This window comes from Lissotriton helveticus, chromosome 6 (assembly GCF_964261635.1).
Source record: "Lissotriton helveticus chromosome 6, aLisHel1.1, whole genome shotgun sequence".
In the NCBI taxonomy this organism is placed as follows: Eukaryota; Metazoa; Chordata; class Amphibia; order Caudata; family Salamandridae; genus Lissotriton; species Lissotriton helveticus.
The window spans coordinates 2,088,023,596-2,088,042,138 of NC_136067.1; the positions used below are offsets into that span (position 1 = coordinate 2,088,023,596).

The 18,543-nt window shown below is 46.0% G+C and overlaps 1 long non-coding RNA gene across 3 annotated transcripts in view; it reads right to left on the reverse strand.

The window, feature by feature from the left end:
- LOC144762055 (uncharacterized) overlaps positions 1–18,543 on the reverse strand; it is a 100,753-nt gene that overhangs the window by 40,703 nt on the left and 41,507 nt on the right. The window contains exons 3-4 of one of the 3 annotated variants that reach the window (XR_013596027.1): positions 7,078–7,156; positions 6,619–6,661 (exon numbers count right to left, since the gene is read on the reverse strand). The exons of 1 other annotated variant lie outside the window; for it this stretch is intronic. This is a non-coding gene — a long non-coding RNA (uncharacterized LOC144762055). Of the gene's footprint in view, positions 1–6,580; positions 6,662–7,077; positions 7,157–18,543 lie in introns of those variants that run through there. One more of the 3 variants, XR_013596028.1, reaches the window with a different exon arrangement.

Below are 18,543 nucleotides of genomic sequence, written 5' to 3' on the forward strand. Positions count from 1 at the left end.
GTGGCAGGGTATACTCAGACATGAGTCCCTTTCTCACTGCTCCATCAGGATTCAAGCAAGCCGGGCCGAAGAGGCTGAAATGCCAGAAACCGGTCCCCGGTAGCTTGTCTCCTTTCTGGTGAAGAATTGGCTTGGTAGTTTGGTCTGCCCTGTTCCCATGATGCACTGGGCCAGGGACAGACTAATTTGCATATATCCAGGTTCTGAGCTGGGATGGGGCAGTGAGATAAATAACGGTGATGGACTCAGCCCCCGATCTTTGGACTGGGTAAAGTGGTCTGCTTAATTCAGACACTCTGTTCATCACCACCCCCTTTTCTGAATCGTTTTTGGCCACTATAGGTGTGGCAGGGTATACTCCGACATGAGTCCCTTTCTCACTGCTCCATCAGGATTCAAGCAAGCCGGGCCGAAGAGGCTGAAATGCCAGAAACCGGTCCCCGGTAGCTTGTCTCCTTTCTGGTGAAGAATTGGCTTGGTAGTTTGGTCTGCCCTGTTCCCATGATGCACTGGGCCAGGGACAGACTAATTTGCATATAGCCAGGTTCTGAGCTGGGATGGGGCAGTGAGATAAATAACGGTGATGGATCAAGCCCTGATCTTTGGACTGGGTAAGAGTGGTCTGCTTAATTCAGACACTCTGTTCATCACCACCCCCTTTTCTGAATCGTTTTTGGCCACTATAGGTGTGGCAGGGTATACTCAGACATGAGTCCCTTTCTCACTGCTCCATCAGGATTCAAGCAAGCCGGGCCGAAGAGGCTGAAATGCCAGAAACCGGCCCCCGGTAGCTTGTCTCCTTTCTGGTGAAGAATTGGCTTGGTAGTTTGGTCTGCCCTGTTCCCATGATGCACTGGGCCAGGGACAGACTAATTTGCATATAGCCAGGTTCTGAGCTGGGATGGGGCAGTGAGATAAATAACGGTGATGGATCAAGCCCTGATCTTTGGACTGGGTAAGAGTGGTCTGCTTAATTCAGACACTCTGTTCATCACCACCCCCTTTTCTGAATCGTTTTTGGCCACTATAGGTGTGGCAGGGTATACTCAGACATGAGTCCCTTTCTCACTGCTCCATCAGGATTCAAGCAAGCCCGGCCGAAGAGGCTGAAATGCCAGAAACCGGTCCCCGGTAGCTTGTCTCCTTTCTGGTGAAGAATTGGCTTGGTAGTTTGGTCTGCCCTGTTCCCATGATGCACTGGGCCAGGGACAGACTAATTTGCATATAGCCAGGTTCTGAGCTGGGATGGGGCAGTGAGATAAATAACGGTGATGGATCAAGCCCTGATCTTTGGACTGGGTAAGAGTGGTCTGCTTAATTCAGACACTCTGTTCATCACCACCCCCTTTTCTGAATCGTTTTTGGCCACTATAGGTGTGGCAGGGTATACTCAGACATGAGTCCCTTTCTCACTGCTCCATCAGGATTCAAGCAAGCCGGGCCGAAGAGGCTGAAATGCCAGAAACCGGTCCCCGGTAGCTTGTCTCCTTTCTGGTGAAGAATTGGCTTGGTAGTTTGGTCTGCCCTGTTCCCATGATGCACTGGGCCAGGGACAGACTAATTTGCATATAGCCAGGTTCTGAGCTGGGATGGGGCAGTGAGATAAATAACGGTGATGGATCAAGCCCTGATCTTTGGACTGGGTAAGAGTGGTCTGCCTAATTCAGACACTCTGTTCATCACCACCCCCTTTTCTGAATCGTTTTTGGCCACTATAGGTGTGGCAGGGTATACTCAGACATGAGTCCCTTTCTCACTGCTCCATCAGGATTCAAGCAAGCCGGGCCGAAGAGGCTGAAATGCCAGAAACCGGTCCCCGGTAGCTTGTCTCCTTTCTGGTGAAGAATTGGCTTGGTAGTTTGGTCTGCCCTGTTCCCATGATGCACTGGGCCAGGGACAGACTAATTTGCATATAGCCAGGTTCTGAGCTGGGATGGGGCAGTGAGATAAATAACGGTGATGGATCAAGCCCTGATCTTTGGACTGGGTAAGAGTGGTCTGCTTAATTCAGACACTCTGTTCATCACCACCCCCTTTTCTGAATCGTTTTTGGCCACTATAGGTGTGGCAGGGTATACTCAGACATGAGTCCCTTTCTCACTGCTCCATCAGGATTCAAGCAAGCCGGGCCGAAGAGGCTGAAATGCCAGAAACCGGTCCCCGGTAGCTTGTCTCCTTTCTGGTGAAGAATTGGCTTGGTAGTTTGGTCTGCCCTGTTCCCATGATGCACTGGGCCAGGGACAGACTAATTTGCATATAGCCAGATTCTGAGCTGGGATGGGTCAGTGAGATAAATAACGGTGATGGATCAAGCCCTGATCTTTGGACTGGGTAAGAGTGGTCTGCTTAATTCAGACACTCTGTTCATCACCACCCCCTTTTCTGAATCGTTTTTGGCCACTATAGGTGTGGCAGGGTATACTCAGACATGAGTCCCTTTCTCACTGCTCCATCAGGATTCAAGCAAGCCGGGCCGAAGAGGCTGAATTGCCAGAAACCGGTCCCCGGTAGCTTGTCTCCTTTCTGGTGAAGAATTGGCTTGGTAGTTTGGTCTGCCCTGTTCCCATGATGCACTGGGCCAGGGACAGACTAATTTGCATATAGCCAGGTTCTGAGCTGGGATGGGGCAGTGAGATAAATAACGGTGATGGATCAAGCCCTGATCTTTGGACTGGGTAAGAGTGGTCTGCTTAATTCAGACACTCTGTTCATCACCACCCCCTTTTCTGAATCGTTTTTGGCCACTATAGGTGTGGCAGGGTATACTCAGACATGAGTCCCTTTCTCACTGCTCCATCAGGATTCAAGCAAGCCGGGCCGAAGAGGCTGAAATGCCAGAAACCGGTCCCCAGTAGCTTGTCTCCTTTCTGGTGAAGAATTGGCTTGGTAGTTTGGTCTGCCCTGTTCCCATGATGCACTGGGCCAGGGACAGACTAATTTGCATATAGCCAGGTTCTGAGCTGGGATGGGGCAGTGAGATAAATAACGGTGATGGATCAAGCCCTGATCTTTGGACTGGGTAAGAGTGGTCTGCTTAATTCAGACACTCTGTTCATCACCACCCCCTTTTCTGAATCGTTTTTGGCCACTATAGGTGTGGCAGGGTATACTCAGACATGAGTCCCTTTCTCACTGCTCCATCAGGATTCAAGCAAGCCGGGCCGAAGAGGCTGAAATGCCAGAAACCGGTCCCCGGTAGCTTGTCTCCTTTCTGGTGAAGAATTGGCTTGGTAGTTTGGTCTGCCCTGTTCCCATGATGCACTGGGCCAGGGACAGACTAATTTGCATATAGCCAGGTTCTGAGCTGGGATGGGGCAGTGAGATAAATAACGGTGATGGATCAAGCCCTGATCTTTGGACTGGGTAAGAGTGGTCTGCTTAATTCAGACACTCTGTTCATCACCACCCCCTTTTCTGAATCGTTTTTGGCCACTATAGGTGTGGCAGGGTATACTCAGACATGAGTCCCTTTCTCACTGCTCCATCAGGATTCAAGCAAGCCGGGCCGAAGAGGCTGAAATGCCAGAAACCGGTCCCCGGTAGCTTGTCTCCTTTCTGGTGAAGAATTGGCTTGGTAGTTTGGTCTGCCCTGTTCCCATGATGCACTGGGCCAGGGACAGACTAATTTGCATATAGCCAGGTTCTGAGATGGGATGGGGCAGTGAGATAAATAACGGTGATGGATCAAGCCCTGATCTTTGGACTGGGTAAGAGTGGTCTGCTTAATTCAGACACTCTGTTCATCACCACCCCCTTTTCTGAATCGTTTTTGGCCTCTATAGGTGTGGCAGGGTATACTCAGACATGAGTCCCTTTCTCACTGCTCCATCAGGATTCAAGCAAGCCGGGCCGAAGAGGCTGAAATGCCAGAAACCGGTCCCCGGTAGCTTGTCTCCTTTCTGGTGAAGAATTGGCTTGGTAGTTTGGTCTGCCCTGTTCCCATGATGCACTGGGCCAGGGACAGACTAATTTGCATATAGCCAGGTTCTGAGCTGGGATGGGGCAGTGAGATAAATAACGGTGATGGATCAAGCCCTGATCTTTGGACTGGGTAAGAGTGGTCTGCTTAATTCAGACACTCTGTTCATCACCACCCCCTTTTCTGAATCGTTTTTGGCCACTATAGGTGTGGCAGGGTATACTCAGACATGAGTCCCTTTCTCACTGCTCCATCAGGATTCAAGCAAGCCGGGCCGAAGAGGCTGAAATGCCAGAAACCGGTCCCCGGTAGCTTGTCTCCTTTCTGGTGAAGAATTGGCTTGGTAGTTTGGTCTGCCCTGTTCCCATGATGCACTGGGCCAGGGACAGACTAATTTGCATATAGCCAGGTTCTGAGCTGGGATGGGGCAGTGAGATAAATAACGGTGATGGATCAAGCCCTGATCTTTGGACTGGGTAAGAGTGGTCTGCTTAATTCAGACACTCTGTTCATCACCACCCCCTTTTCTGAATCGTTATATTCAGAGAAACATGGGCTTTCTCCTGTGACAAATCTCTGAGCGTGCTGGATGGTGAAGCCCTTGACTTCTCCTTTACTCTCTCTCCCCATTTTACCCTGGGAGGGACCTTGATCTACAGACCGCCGGGGCCGATTGGCTCCTTCCTGAACTCCTTGGGAGATACTTTGATGGACCGTGCATTACGTTTCCCAAAGTTTCTCCTTTTGGGAGATTTTAACATTCATTTAGATTCCATTAGCTCCTCGGACTCATTGGATCTTCAAGACCTTTTGGCCATAACGCACCTAACTCAGTGGGTTTCGAAACCAACGCACTCTCATGGACATGTGTTGGACTTGGTTTGCTCCAACTTTGCCTTGGTCCTCAATGATCCCCAGCCAGTTACCTGGTCCGACCATGCCGTCATTATTTTCGCCTGGCATGTGGCATTGCCACTCCACCATCTTCCCCCCCAGTCATGCCCCTTAGCACGAGAAATTAATATTCCTGGACTGGTGGAAGCTCTCACGCACTCCCAAATGGTCCGGACTATCAACCTAGAGAGCCAAGTGGATCTCTTTAACATCTGGGTCAGTCGGGGGGTTGAGTCCATTTCCAAACCGGCTCGGAATATTTCTCGACGCGTGTTACCTTCCCAACCTTGGTATACGCCAGCATTAAAAGAACAAAAAAGGTCCTGCAAAAAATTTGAGCGGCTCTGGAGGGTTGCATACTCCCCGCAAACTAAAGCAGACCTTCGTGCAGCCCAAAGAGAGTACTACACTGCAGTCAAGACTACGAAAGGTGCCTACTTTGCGGCTAGGATCTTAAAAGCGGATAATAACGACAAGGAAATCTTTGCTATTGTTCAAAGCTTTCTATCACCTATAGCGGAGCATAAAAGGATCCCGGTTTCTGCCGAATGGTGTGAGGAGCTTTCTTCCTTCTTTATCAATAAGATCAGGCTTATTGAAGAGGGATTAGCTTTGAGTAACGCTGCCTCACTCCCCTTGGAGCTGGCATCTAGTGCCCCTGCTAGTAGTTGCCTTGCCAAATTCACTATGGTAGATCAATTGGACATCCTAACACTTCTGAAATCTTTAAAATCAGGCTCCCCCTCGGACCCATGTCCAGCAAGAGTTCTGGCGGGAGTAGCAGACTGTGTAGGGTTTGAGGTCACTACTTTGATCAATTGGTCTTTACAATCGGCAGTGGTACCTAAGCAGTGGAAGCAAGCTAAACTCTTGCCTCTCCTGAAGAAACCCTCGGCAGACCCCGCTACAGCAGCCAACTACCGCCCCATCTCCTTGCTCCCGGCACTGGCGAAAGTCTGCGAAAAGGTTGTTTTCCGGCAGCTGAACGCCTTTGTAGAGGAGTCTGGTGCACTTCATCCAGCCCAGTCGGGCTTCAGGGCTTCCTTCAGCACTGAGACAGCCTTGGTGGAGGTGGTGGAAGCCATTAGGGAGTGCACGGACAAGGGTGGCAGAGCGGTGCTAATCTTATTGGACCTCTCTGCCGCCTTTGATACGGTTCCTCACCAACTCCTCCTGGCTCGCCTCTCTGAGATAGGCATCATGGGGGCTGTGTGGTCCTGGTTGGAGTCTTTTCTGGACTCCCGCTATCAGCAAGTCTGGATGCCCCCGTACTCTTCTTCGGCCAGGCTTGTTCAGACCGGGGTCCCACAGGGCTCTACATTGAGCCCGCTTCTTTTTAACATCTATATGACCCCGCTGATCTACCTGGCCGAGGAGCTGGGTGCAAAAATTATGGCCTACGCTGATGACACCCAGCTCCTGTTTACATGGGGCAACTCGACACTAGAAACAGAAGCAGCAAAAAATGCCTGGCAGCAGTCTTTACCTGGTTAGCTCATTCCAAACTCAAATGTAATGAGGGAAAATCAGAGATTTTACTATACATTCAATTTCCAAGCCAATTCACTGAATCGGTTTGGCCTCCGGATTTTCCCCGTCCCCTCTCTGAAGGTGGCCCTGTTAAGAACCTGGGCATTTGGTTCAACGAAGATCTGAGGTTCGCAGAGCAGATCAAGCGTCTGACGGGTTAATTGCAAGCACAGGTGCACCATGAAATGAACAGGTTATCAATGAAAATTTTACAAATGTGAATGTCCAGAAAGTCCGTTTTGTTTAGATGATTTATTTTTCAATAAAGTGAGAATAGGACAGCCGATGCGTTTCGTCCCTGCCGGGACTTCTTCAGGGCTGTGTTTACAAAAGACAAAAGATATACACATACAATTAAAAGCTGGAACATTGCAACACCCAGCCGAGTATACAATAGTCCCATGCATTAAAAACAGTGAATCTACTTTTCCAAGACAAGTATCAAAACATAGCTGCGTTCCTGGAATTTAACCAGTGAATGATGCCCCAAGTTAACATTATATGAACTAAAGGGGGAAACATATATTATTTCAGTTTTATAAAATTATTTGAAACTCATCGTTGAAGGGTGAAAACATACAGTTTCAATAAATCATGCATTATTGTATGCAGTTTGTTGTGGAATGGGTACAAAACATCTCTTAATATGTGTTGGGGGGGTACACAATCTAGTAATTTGAGAACCTCCTGGTACCTAAAGACAAAAAGGCCCAAAATGAGGGAAGTGCACCTACCAAGAAATAAATCAATATCCAGGATAAGGTGTCGAATCAGTTGGGTTGCAGACAGCTCTGTCAATCTTTATTTTCAATACTGTAAGGATTAAAAAATGATAAATAAACAAAAGCGAAAGAAAGACCCATATGTGAGTGATGAAACAACAGGGGAAGGAACTAATTGTGCAGGTAAACTAAACTATCGCGGCAAAGGAATCATGTTCAGAGAGTCAGCATTGATGATCCAAAATAGAGACGAGACAATATACCACTTACACAATGGTGAGTATCCACGTGAATATTCATGAAGCAAATCGGTCACTAAGTCTCTTGTGTGCGCGGAGTCTTGGCACAGGTACTATGAAGGGGGATAAGCCAAAAACATGGTTATAATATATTGTTGTAATTAAACAGGACAGTCCGGTGTATAGGGTCCTTTTTAGGGAATATACTTAGATAATCGGTGACTCGGGCACAACTGTCTAATTTAAACTATCTTAGAAAAACTAGGCATTGGCAAAGCCAAAGTGCAGAGAATTGTAAACCCTGCTTACCTATAGATACGCTATCAACGTTAATCAGAGGAAATGGTTTAAACTCCAATTATCTCATCAGAATAAATATATGGTGCACCAACAATACGATGTGCACTAGATCTGAATAAATAAAGAGAGAAAAAAAAAAGAAGACAACAATAGTTATTGCACCTCATGATGTATAATAAGAGTTAGGAGAAGAAAGGTAACAACAAATGTAAAAAGAATATACCTATGGATGGCCAAAAGCCCCTTACAGCCGATATTCTGACATCAAAAGCAAATATCCATGATTCTTCCTCCTTAGTTCTAAAAGTCAAAGACATAATAATTCAAGACAATCCAGTTTCTCGAGTCCTTTCAAGAAGTTTTAATCTTAAGATAGTAAGTTGCTCATGCACACTTGTCTAATATAGACTGAGTAAGAAGAGATAAGCAAGGGCGAAGTGACAAAGCTAAAAATGCACAAAAATATAGACCCTGCTTACCTATAAGAACACTATCAGCGTTTATCAGAAGGATGTTTAAATATCCAATTATTTCATCCGATAAATATGTAGTGCACCAACAAAGCGTTGTACATTAAAATCTAGATGAACGAAAAAAGAGAAAAGGGAAGACTACAATCATTATTGCAAGTCATGTTTGTGTAGTAAGGCTTAAAAGAGAAACAATAATTAATAGAGTATACCTATAGATGGCCAAGAGCCCCTTACAGCGGATATCCTGACTTCAAATGAAAGTATTCATATTTCTTCCTCCTTAGTTCTGAAAATCAAAAAAACATCCAAGAGAAGAAGCGATGTGGTCATAGATTTGTACATACTGTGAACATAAAAATATAAAAATATAAACCCAATAAACAAAGTGAGTCCATGTATTGCTTGTTGGTCTTAAGACATGGGGAACTATGATGACTATCCTCAATCCAAGAGGTTAAGCCTGATGGCAAAAGTCATGGCCCTACAATTCCTATAACTAAGGAAGAGAGTTGAAAAAAACGAAACCCCAAGCAAAATAAAGAGATAAACCCTAAGGGGACAAGCTATAGCAGACCTTACAGGAGATACGTTTTTTTAATGAAAATATGAATTTAAAAAATATGTGTTTAACAAAAAAGGGGGGGAAAAGATAAAAGAAGAGACCCAAAAGCACTCACCTCGAAGAAGATGGAAAAAGCGGGAGATAACCGCCCACACGAACCGTCCCCTCAGTATGTATAACGCCTGATGGTAACCGGCCATGGCTAGACCCGTATATATGCCTCTCTCAATTGAAAGATGAAATTCACCTGAGCGGCGGTAAACGCGAGCAGGCTGTAAGATGTCGGCAAATTGCGACCGCCATCTTGTAAGAGTAAGAGAATAATGGTGTAGTAATGTTAATAATACCGAAGACCTGTTTGAGGAGAGCAAGGGATCGAAATTACTCGATTTCATCAATAAAATTGACGGCTAATAAATGTTTCTATGTCGTGACAAATGCGTGGTGGCCTGATCCATTATAGTATAGGAAGGTATATTCAAGTTAGTACATTTAGCCGCCATGTTAGAACAGTCAAGAACGTCTGATCGCGGGCGGCCATCTTGAAACGGTGTGCATGCAATAACGTGCATCTTGGAATCACTAGATTAGACTATGGTATTAGCCAAAACTGTATATATAAAGAATGAAGCAATATAAGAAGGATTATACTGCGAAAACATTGCCGATTAGTACAACGTACCAATATGTATGTGAGCGCAGTTAAGCGTGCGTCAGCGTGAAAAAACGTCGCGGCCATACTGGAAAGGGCATGATCTATCGACTATGGGGCGGCCATCTTAGAGCAGCATGAATGCTAGGTCCATGCGTCTAAGAGCCACTACTTTAAAATATGCTAGTAACTGGAACCGTCCATTAAACCGAGACGACATAAATCTGTCTGTACAAATATATAAATTATCCTACAAGACATTGCCGAATTATACAGAGTGCCAGAATGCGTGTGAGCGCAGCAAAACTTGTGTAAAAGTCAGAAAACATGGCGGCCATGAAGGTAAGGTCGTAATCCATCTACTACGCGGCGGCCATCTTAAAGCAGTATATGGGCATATATTGTATAAATAAAGTAAGAAGGGTCCTCAATAGCACGAGTATCATTCAGAGTCAGGTCTGGAGGAAACTAAAGCGGTCTATACGGTAGTAAATAAGATATACTCACGAAAGGAATATATAATATAGGGAGGCAAAAGCTATAAAGCGAATCTGCAAAATAAAGGGTGTGTGCCAAAATACTTTAGAGGAAAACATAATATAAATGTGCAACAAAGAGAGACAGAACGGAATAGCAAACCAACTGGACACAGCTCATTGAATAGCTAAATTGTGGGGGTACAGGAGGGAAGAACAGGGTTATATCAAAACATAATCTCATTAAGAAAGACATAATATACATAGTCATCTATCCATTGTGTATAATGCATCTGTATTGTATAAACAGGGTGTTGGCATTGTGTCCCATTCTGGTAATAGTTCGCAACACAGAAAGTCAAACAATGGAACACAATGAAAACAGGCGAGAGAAAACATGTCAGGCATGAACATTGCAGTCCTAGGAGTAATCATTGTAATCAAACAATCAATATAGAATGTCAATACTGAAGGCATTTCTAAATCGGACATCTGGTTCAATTATGCCAAAAAATGGTGTAATTCATCGTCAAAATTATGGCCAAATTCCAGTGTCCTCAAGCGTCTGACGGGTGCCTGCTTCGGGACCCTCAGATCTTTGAGTAGATTTTTCCCTCTTTTACCCCAGCCAGCTAAAGAAACGGTCGCTAGAGCCCTCATACTGTCCCGCCTGGATTATGCTAACGCTTTGTATCTGGGTTCCCCCTCCTTTCTGGTAAACAAATTGCAGCTTATCCAGAATGCGGCTGCGAGACTCTTGTTGGGTATCTCTAGACGAAATAGCATAAGATCGCATTTAGCCAATCTTCACTGGCTGCCGGTGGCCCAAAGAGTTCAATTCAAGGCCCTGGTACTCACGCATCGAGCCCTTCATGATACTGGCCCTGCCTATCTCAGGAAAAGAGTGACTTTTCATGTCCCAAGTCGCCACCTTAGGTCGGCCTCCCAACGCCGGATGGTAGTCCCCCGCTTCCGGCGAACCAGATTGGGCGGTCAATCCTTTTCGGTTAAAGCCGCTTCCCTCTGGAATTCCCTCCCATTTACTCTCAGGGACACCAGAGACCTTGGCTGCTTTAAGAAGCTTCTTAAGACTCATCTTTTTAATGTAGCCTATTAAAGTTGTTATGTTCTGCTGTTCAGCTCTCGACTTCTCTGTGGTTATGCTTCGCGCCGGGATACTTACGAGTAACTGTGCGCGCAATAAATATCCATATAACATAACATAACAACATTGCAATTTTTAGGGAATCACAATTAGAGAATTGCAAAATGCAATGACGTAGGATTTGCTAAAAATTTTGCGAATCCAACATATTCCTTATTTGCAAATCACAAATTGAGATTCGTAAATAAGGAATTTCTTCCCATTCATTCCTGTGGGCTAGGAGCCCCATAGGAATGAATGGGAAGACATTCTCAATGTGCGATTCGCAATGAGACAATCGCAAATTGAGAATGCAATTTCAAGGGTGACAGGCTGTCAAAAGGACAACCTGTTGCACCCCTGAAATATGTGTGTGCGCACATGTGGCGCACATACATACCATAAGGGCATGTAGGTGTGGCACTTTGAAAAAAGCAAATTTCTTATTCCAAATTCACACAACATAGGTGCTTTCGCAATTTGTGATTCCTTAAATGTAATTGCAAAATAGAGAATCGCAAATTTTGCGATTCTCTAATTTGCTATGCCCTTTTGGGATCGTACATCCCAAAAGGCCTTTTTCCCGTTCGCAAACGGGCCTAATCTGAGAATCGGCCCGTTTGCGAATGGGAAAAGGGCTTGATACAATAGCCCCTAAGTATGTTTTGGTATCTGTATAAATAAGTGAGGTGGTGTTTGTATAACTGTATAGGTGAGTAAATGGGAGTATGATTGATTGTTTGCATGAATGCCTAAGTGTGTGAGTAATTCAATGGGTGAGTGGCGGTGTGTGAGTGTCTGTATGGGTGTATGAGTGCATATGATGGTCACATACTTTTGGCATGCCCTAGGTACCACCATTTGAGATCTAGGCAGATAGCTCCTATCTGCAAACAGCTAGGTACCCGCTGTCACAGTGATGTATTGCATGTCTTAAAATATGACTCCAGCATGGTAATTCTCTGTGACGTTGCAAAATTTCTAGGTAAAATGTGGACTAGTAGATGACACGCATTGACCATGTAACTGACGTAATCCTTTTGTATTTTAATATTTCTTAAATGATTTTATATAAGTAGCTATCGATTAATTTTGTTTTGTACTAAACATGGAATAGTACTGCATGATGGGTCATGCCGTTAACTCTTACAGCATAGACTTTTGCTGCTACACTTCCTGGTCTTGATTATAATTGTTTTTATTGCTCTTATTATTGTCTTAGATAGTTTGAACCAAACCAGATTTTGGATCTTTGTAATCAGTCTTCAGATCCTTTTGCACTTTAGGCATAGGCACTTTTAAAGTCCTTATTCGTCAATTGGGGGTCAGGCAGACTTTACTAACTCTAGGCTCCTGCTTTTGTATGATGGTTATTAATACATTATATCGAATGCACATGCACCTAGGAACAATACTAGTCAAGTGATAGTGGGGAAAGGGGGCGATAAAGCGGAAAAGCAGTGGGCGGATGGCTCTGTATTTAGATCACAGCAGGCAGCCTAGCCGATAGAGCATCTTGTGAATGAGTGATGCCACCCAACCTCCAGGATGTGGGCTGAATGGCTGTGTACAATGCATCCGGGATGGGATAAGAGAGCAATGAGTCTGCACAAGGAGATCCCGAAGATAACTAATGTATACTGTATCTGATTCTGATTTTGGAACAGGGGGGTGGTGATGGACAGAGTTTCTGAATGATGCAGAATACTCTTACCAAGTCAAGAGATCATGGTTTTAATCCATCACCATTTATTAGCTCACTGCACCATCCCAGCTCAGAATCTGGCTATATGCAAATTAGTTTGTTCCTGTCCCAGTGCATGATGGGAACAGGGCAAACCAAACTACCAAGCCAATTCTTATACTGGGAAGGAAACAAGCTTCTGGGGACCGGTTTCTGGCATCACAGCCTTCTTCGGCCCGGCTTGCTTGAATCCTGATGGTTGCAATGAGGAAGGGACTCACTGTATCTGATTCTGCAATAAAAAATGTAAAAAAAAAAAAATCGAATGCACATGCACTTTTGTGGACCCTTTCTCTCCCTCAGAGCTTTAGGAATTCTTCACTCCAAGGACAATCCACGTTATTACGGACTGTTTTTAAAAAAAAATTTGATTGTTTACTATGCCTGTACTGTCAGTCAGCCAGTCAGTGAAATCACTTTATTCAATTAAATAAAATCATAAAAGTACAGTACACGATATACAATATAATAAAATCATATGATCAATAAGATGTATGGGCGATGTTAAAAGAAGAATTAATACAACAGGATCAATTATAAAATACATCAATACTTTAAAACTCATTTAAGAGAAATTTCATAGAAAAATAAAACACACATTTTCGTGTAATGTTTAGCATTGGATACCTTTTTTTCCTAAGACAAACCGCTACAACTAGAAAACTGGCAATATTAAAAATGTCCATGTATCATTTAGCAGTTGGAGATAGAGTAATGCCAGTCTAACATGTAAAAAGGCCTTTCCCCTCAATAGAGAAACTAAAAATCTCCTGAGAATTTCATTGTAATAGTCACAGAACATTATCAAGTGCAGTGTATCCTGTGATGAGAAATTATCACAGGGACATGGACCTATGTCCTCTGGTTTACACCAGCCCTGCAGATTACCCAGCGAGTCGTGAATTAGATTAAAGTGAAACCTGATTAAAAGCCAGTGATGGAAAGGCTTAGTAACTAATCTCAGGTATGGCTCAATTAGTGGGGTAGTTTTTAACAAGAAAAGAGCCCTGACTGAACTTCCACAGATAAGAGTGAATTCCAGGCCTCCTCTTTGATCACATTTTTCCACATAGGTCTTATACTGTTTCCTTAGCAGGCCTACCTGCTCCTTATCTCGAGGTATATTTTTCATGGCTTGAGCCAGATTGCGATGGGCCCGTGAGCAGTTGTTGTCAAACCACCTTTCACCCTTAGTTTGTCTGGGTTTGGATGTCCTATTCAGATCAGAGGCTCCCTAACCACAAATGCCTTCAAAGGCTCTAAGGACCTCATCCCCTGGAGTGCTATTATCAAAAAATATTGCAATGTTATCTTTGGCCTTTTCATAGAGATTCGATAAAAAAAGTTCCAGAGTTTCCTTGGCCCATTTAAGCCTCCTCCCCTGATCGGTTGTTACCACGGAACTAACTCCCACTTTCTCACCCGTTTTTCCCAAAAGTCCACAATCTTTATCTAGCACTAGAATTACTGGATTGTGGTCACTGAAAGGCGACCTCCTGGCATTGTAAAACACTACCAGAGCTAACATGGTGGGGGGAGGGGGGATTAATATGTAGTCAATAACGGTGTCCCTCTCCCTAGCTTGAAAAGTGGGGATCCGATCAATTGAATCATTAAAACTAGGTTAAAAAGATCTACATCAGCCAGAAGGTCCTCCAAGGCTTCTTCCTGTTGTGTGTGCTCAAAGTGGGGTGTCGCAGAATGAGCTGGCCCTAAATGTTCATCAACATAACAGTTCAATTCACAAATATGAATGTTAAAATTGCCCATAAGTACAATGTGGTAAAAATGTGTTTGCTTCAGCCTACATCCTTCCAGGAAACATTTCACGTAACATAAATGTTGATGTATAAAATTACTTTCCACAGAGTTATAAAAATTAACAACAGAGTTATAAAAATTAACAAATAATACTTTGGGGGAGTTAAGGGTTAACAGTTCTACTATCAAGCAATTATGGGAACCCGCCTCCAGCCTCATAAGGGACCCTTTCAGATTTAGCGAAAAAAGCATTAGAAGGACCCCCTTAGCTCTGCCTGCTGGAGCAGAGCATGTGGGGGAACAATACGATTTATACCAATCCAGCCAAATGATCCGCCTAATGCCACATCTCCTGAAGACTGATTATGTTGTGTTGTTTTAAGAAACCCAGCCAGCTTGAATCATCTTTTATTTCTAAGGCCCGCTGTATTCCAGCTGATGATCTTGCATTTAGGGGCTGTGTCTACATCTGTAACCTGGCCATTTTAGCTGTCTCCGTTGGAGCTCTCATGGGACGCCTCCAGTCAGTCATTCACATCTACCTGGGACAGTGGGAGAAATCTATTTCTTAAAACTAAACCATCTCCTTCATACGCGGTCAGCAAGGATAATGACTATGGGACTGTTACCTATCTCCAGCTCGGCCTATCAGAATGGGTCGTTAGTTCTTCATTTCGAGAAAGACAATCTCCTGATATTACATCATTGGGCATGCCTCACTAAGGGATCTTAGAGGTCTACCAAATACTTTTATTCCTATTATTGGTGGGTTAAAGAAACCCAGGGGCATAGCCCTGATGCCCCCCTCCCCATCAAAGAACTGTCCCTAAACAACCGGCCGGCAATATCCTGTTTATCGAAATTAAAAATAATACAATCACCTTTAGGCTGTTTGGGGCAGTTTCCCACCCATCCCACACGTCTTACCATTATAATGTAAGATGAAACCTCGGAATTGCCTTTACACTGTTGGTCAAACCATATTTAGTTTTCTGTAGCAAAGCCCGGGTGGATTTATTGTCACGGTCTCCAAGTGGAGGTACAGCTAAAAGAACAGCTACCAGAGGAGTGGCTTCTGGGGGAAGATTAAGCCTACAGCTATTCGGTCTAGTGTTCCTCTCTTGTATACCTTGGTTCTGACCGTCCTGTTTGGAGCTCCTGCCCCCGCTTGGATCCCCTTGACTACTCCTGTCCTATTCAAGGGGGTGGGTTTTGTCCTATCCAGAGATTGCAATTGAGATTGAGTACCAGGACGTTTCTCACCCATATGAAACCTAGACTCACTTTGGACCTGGGGTATTGTAGACTCTGTTTGGACCTGGGCTTTGTAGTTAAATTAGGGGTATCTAATGAGAATTTCGAGTGCCTCCAAAAATAATCAATACCCACCACACAAGTATTCAATGAATCAATTATATCTTTAGCAATACTTGTAAGTATAGATTCTATCCGAGAGCTAAACATGTCCTCCACCAGTTTCCGTAATATTAGTTGAGTGTTCTTATCCACGACATCCTCATGTGTAGAATTGCTCTTTTTTGGACCTCTTTAACGTGTATTTACTGTTTTGGTGATCCTCTTTTTCCCCAGAGGCCCCATAATCGCCCCTTTTGTTGCCCTGTTCAAGTTTGTCAAATTTTCTTCGATCACACCATCAGTACCCCAAGACAGAGCAACATCATGTGTTGATTCTCCTCTCGCTACATCCAGACTTTTTATCAGCACGGTTGGCTCCAGGGTTACAGGTATTCTGGGGGAGACCTCATTTAAATATTCCCCTCCCCAGGATCTTGACTCATACCCAGTCCCAGTTCTTTTTCTGCATTAGCTATTTCCCTATTTAAGGCTCCTACCGCCGAAGTTAGATATGAAATATTAGACACAGACTTCCTAGGAAGTTTTGCTTTTAGCCCCACCTGCTCCTGGCTGCAGAGTTGCTTCCGCTTACCCATAGCTGTCGTTGAAAATATTGAAGTTAGCGGGGTGGCCCAGTTCAGCCTCTGCTTGTCTCTGAGGAGAGTCCTGCGAAGCGGGTGCCGCGAGTTGTTTTAAACGCTCCCTGGGTGCACAGCAGCAGCGTCGGCGCCTCCTGGCGCAAAGTCGGGGCCTTCTGGGGGTTGGAGTCCCCTTTCAGTGGCAGCGGTAGAGAGCAATTTGCGGTAAAGCAGCTCTAGCAAAGCGGGTGCTGTGAGTTGTTTTAAACGCCCCCTGGGTGCACAGCAGCAGCGCCGGCGCCTCCTGGCGCAAAGTCGGGGCCTTCTGGGTGTTGGAGTCCCCTTCCAGTGGCAGCGGTAGAGTGCAATTTGCGGCGACTTACTGAGTTCATTCCACATATTTGTAGGTCACTTGGGCATGTTCCAGAACTCACACCTGCTGGTAGCCGTCACGGAATGAAGAAGTATCCAATGCGTGGGTTGTGATATACGAATCTGGTAGGTCTTGAACGCGTGTGCTAGGTGTTGCTGGGGAATTCTGTTGCTGCTGGGGTATTGTATGCATGTGATACTTTTATAGTCTCAACAACTGAAATAAAGTTATTGACGAGGCAGCATCTGTGAGGAACCTGCACAAATAACATGACTACATTTGTCCTTCACTGGGAACCAAACACCCAATTGTGGCGCCTGACTCTCAGAGAGTAGCGTTGCAGAGTAGTCTGAGGCTTCCTCAAGGGAGGTGGTGTGGGCTAGTAATCGCCATTTGTAGGTGCGCAGAAATAACACTCAATAATTGATTGTCCAGTCCGTACTTTGCTTTATAAAAGTAAGAGTACATTTATTAAACACACACACTACTCAATACTATGCACCAATTTACAAATATACATAAGCTATTGGAATTACTTTTTGACATTGCATAACATCTCCACCCCTCCCACAGGTGGGGTGGGGTCTAGTACCACCACTCCCATGTATGCACATCATCTTGCCCCCAATGCCATTAGTTGATGTTGGACCCGGCCTCGTGGCGTGGTCCGACCCCTCCCGCATGGCGGACCCTGGACGACATCGGCCCTCCACCGACCCGCTGTCGCCCCTCCGGACACTACCCTCAATGAACTCTCGACGAGAGCTGCCCCCCTGGCAACCCACGGCTCTCCCCCCTGGAAACCGGCGAACCTTGCTCGCCCCAACTCTGCAGGTCCGACTACCACGCCGGGCCACCATTTCAGGCCCGAATCCATCTTGGGCCCATCACGTCCCGAGCACGTGGCCTCGGCCCGACCCCGGCCGTGGCCCCAGCGAAGCCCCGACATCGTGGCACCAAGATCAACCCAGGTGGTAAAGTGGCCACTTGACGGATCCCGGAGGAGAAGAGTTTCGATGGCCCTCCAGCCGTCCCCGGACGCCTGGTATCGATCGCCCTCCGGCTTCCCTGGGCGCTGGCTCCACCCCCCTGCTGGGTGTCTGGACACCTTCATCCCGGCCCCTCTGACCCCCAGGCACGAGGGTCCAGACATCAAAGGACTCCAGTCCTATATCTGGGCCAGCCCTGGATCAGGAGATCAGTTGTATCTGGGATCGAAGCCCTGCTGACCTCGTCGCGGTTGACCCTGCTAAGAACTCTGGAACTTGGAACCTCTGAGCCCTGCTGACGCTGTCGCGGCTCTACCAAGCTGAACCATCTTCGGAGGCCCTGCTGACGCTGTTGCGGCCTGACCAGGCTGAACCATCCGCGAGCCCTGCTGACGCTGTCGCGGCTCTACCAAGCTGAACCATCTTCGGAGGCCCTGCTGACGCTGTCGCGGCCTGACCACGCTGAACCATCCGCCGAGCCCTGCTGACGCTGTCGCGGCTCTACCAAGCTGAACCATCTTCGATGGCCCTGCTGACGCTGTCGCGGCCTGACCACGCTGAACCAGCCGCCGAGCCCTGCTGACGCTGTCGCGGCTCTACCAAGCTGAACCATCTTCGGAGGCCCTGCTGACGCTGTCGCGGCCTGACTACGCTGAACCATCCGTCGAGCCCTGCTGACGCTGTTGTGGCTCCCGGCACCCCCCAGCTCGAGGATTGAGAGCTGTGCGCAGGGTTTCCTAGTACCAGCTGGTACCAAGACTGTCCCGCTACCCCCTTCCCCGGACATTGAGACACTGTTGGGATCCCTCGATCCCCCTGTACATATTGCTG